The sequence below is a fragment of the Gekko japonicus genome, unplaced genomic scaffold (assembly GCF_001447785.1).
Source record: "Gekko japonicus isolate JY-2015 unplaced genomic scaffold, Gekko_japonicus_V1.1 scaffold495, whole genome shotgun sequence".
NCBI lineage: Eukaryota > Metazoa > Chordata > Lepidosauria > Squamata > Gekkonidae > Gekko > Gekko japonicus.
This window is the reverse complement of record NW_015160850.1, coordinates 775,307-778,483: the sequence shown is the minus strand read 5'-3', so window position 1 is coordinate 778,483 and position 3,177 is coordinate 775,307.

Genomic DNA, 3,177 nt, shown 5'->3' with positions numbered 1-3,177 from the left:
TTCTTGCTCTGACTGAGGGCTGCTGGGAGCAGGGGGTGGGGCTTATTGCATGTGCCGCCCCCTGGGCTCTTTACTGCCGGAGCTCCACTCCTGTGCGCTCCTGCAGGAAATGACCCCTGCTCCTGCATCAGTCCGCACAGTGTGACCAGGAAAACCCGGAACAGTTTGTTCCGGCTCTTTTTTGCAACGACTCCCACCCGCTTCAAAGTGCCAGTCTGAACTCGGCCTTTAATGTGTAAATTATATGTGATGTCATTTGGGGTATAAGACCTTCTGCCCTTCCTGGCTATGGCAGAATACAGCTTTGGAATGGCTGAAGTGCTAAGGTACTCAGCCCGGTATTCCCTGTTTTAAGTGCATTAAACAGATAGTCATCTAACTCGTTGGACTCCGACTGTGTGTTTCCAATCCGGCAACGGGAGCACGCGGGCACAGAACTGTGCATCAGGCTGACCCTGGTTAGCTTCCAAGATCTGATGGTCCTGGGCTAGTGTGGACCATCTTGGTCAGGAAGAACACTGGAATACTTAATCCATATTGGATACTGAACTGCAGATAACTGCTTAACGCAAGTCTGGTCTGGAAGACTGGGGGAGTCATGTTAAGTGGACAATCCTTCCCCATGCTGGGACTCTAATGCTCTTCCCTGTGTCCTGCTCCTCAGCTCACGCGCTGAGAAAACTATCAGTGTACACAGGGGTCATTTCATAGAAAAAAAGGTTCAGGAGCTCATTAGCATAACACATTAGCATAACTTATTTGCATATGCCACACCCCCTGACATCACCGGAAGTGTGTCAGAAGGCAACACCCACCGCTTAGGCTCCACTGGACTGTTTTGGATTGCTAGCTATTGGGGGGGGGCGTGCAGATCTGCCCTCACGGAGGAGGGAGAGATTGTACCTGAATAAAACTTGGTCTTAAAGGTGCCACTGGACTGTTTGGGTGGGGGGCTCTGCAGCTTACCTGGCTGCTTCTTGCTCTGACTGAGGGCTGCTGGGAGCAGGGGGGGGCTTGTTGCATGTGCCCGCCCCCTGGGCTCTTTACTGCCGGAGCTCTGCTCCTGTGTGCTCCTGCAGGAAATGACCCCTGAGTGTACAACTATCATCAGAGAGTTTTATGTATGTACATAAATCCCCGAGCTTCGTTTGTTCAGCCATCTAAGGCTGGTATTGTAAATAGTACATTCTGATTGGCTACTCTGCACAGTAGGCCAATCAGGACCCTAGAGAGGTTCTGGAGGGAACCGAGTACATTGGTCCTTATGTCGATATTCTGATTGGTTCTTAACTCACCGGTGGGCGTGGTTATACAAGCCCGGATCGTTTCAAAGAGAGCCTGTTGCTCTCATGTTTTGTGTTCATTCCTGTCTTGTTCTAATCAAGCCGAGTCACTTGTTAGTGAGCTGCCTGAAGTCTCCTACGAGAGCATATTCAACAGGTGGAAAACGTGTCCACGAGAATTCGTTTCCAGAGTGGAGCATGCTAAGAAAACCAAGCCTGCTTTCTCGCCAAGACAGCAAAACCCTACCCGGTGAGCCGTGCCTTCTGTCTGCCGAAGGGCAAGTCCCGTCCTGTCCCGCCGATCCCACCAAAGAGGTATTTGTTCACATGGCCAGAAGATGAGATAGCATGATTCACCCACTCGTCGGAGGCCCAAACTTGCCTGTCTTGACCCATTCGCCTGGTGAGGACAAAGGGCGAGATCGTCAAGTGGTTTTATCTGAGACATCTCCCTACGCCTGACAAAGCGGGGAACGTCCGGCAGCTGTCTGCGATGCAGGCTGTCTGGGTTGGATGAAGCCGTCAACAAACACTTCTGCCTAAGAGGGGCCTTGATCAATGCTCCCTCTAAGCTGTGGAGTCTTGTGGGCAAAAACTCTACTTGGTGAGCTACTGGCATTCAAGTTGTGGGCGGACAATTTGGCTACTGCATAAATTACTTTGCTCTGGACGCAATGTTCCCTCTAAGCTGTGGAGTCTTGTGAGCAAAAATTCTACTTTGTGAGCTACTGGCATTAAAGTTCTGAGCGAGCAGTTTGGCCACTGCATTAAATCAGTGTGCTCTGGAGCCACCCTTCCTGAGCTGAGAAAAAAATCTGTGAGCCAGAGGCTAAAAAACTGTGAGCTAGCTCACACTAACTCAGCTTAGAGGGAACACTGCTCTGGAGCCATCCTTCCTGAGCTAAGACAAAAATGTGTGAGCTGGAGGTTAAAAAGCTGTGAACTAGCTCACACTAACTCAGCTTGGAGGGAACACTGGCCCTTGAGACAATGTCATTCTCCCGGTACGAAGGGTACCCAATGGGGTGGGGTGAATGTTTTTTAAAACTTCATGCAATTTAGAACAGAGAGTTATCAGTCCTACTGTATTTTGGGCAGAAGGAAATACAGTTTCAGAGGGTAGGCATGTTGGTCTACAGCAGAAGAACCAGATTCGAGTCCAGCAGCACCTTAGAGATGTTAAGGAAAGAGACTAATATTCTGCTTTGTGAATTTATATTTGCTGCTACACAATCAATGGACTGTGCACACACACACACACACACCTAGGCTCAGAAAGCTGTACAAGTCACCTGTTGTGATGTTACACATAGAAGGTGCCTGCATAAGCCTTACACGTGAATGAGGTTTCAGTTATACAGCTACGAGCCTGGTGAAGGAAGCACACATCTCCATTACGGTCAGCAAAAAACAACAGCTTGAGTAGAAGCAGCCTCCATTGCTGAATTGTTGAATGTCACGCATACCACATCTCTGCTTTATATCTACATTGGCATTTCCTGTCAGAAGGACCTTTGATGACCAGAGGAATGGCCAAGCTTCATCTGCACTTCAAGGGATCATCTTGACGCAGAGTTTTCACACTTGCCCAGATGCCATCCTCTGAGTTAGGTCTTAGGTTACAATATTATCCCACCCTCTAGGTAGCTACCCCTCACTACACGCAACCAATGGGATTGTTTATGGGATGGACTAATAGGTAGGTGGGTCATGAGGTTGGCACAGTTGCCACCCACCCAAAAGACCACCTATAAAAGGTAAAGGTTCCCTTGCTCGAAAGCCAGTCGAGTCAGACTCTAGGGTTGCGGTGCTCATCTCCGTTTCAAAGCCGAAGAGCCAGCGCTGTCCGAAGACGTTTCCGTGGTCATGTGGCCGGCATGACTAAACACCAAGG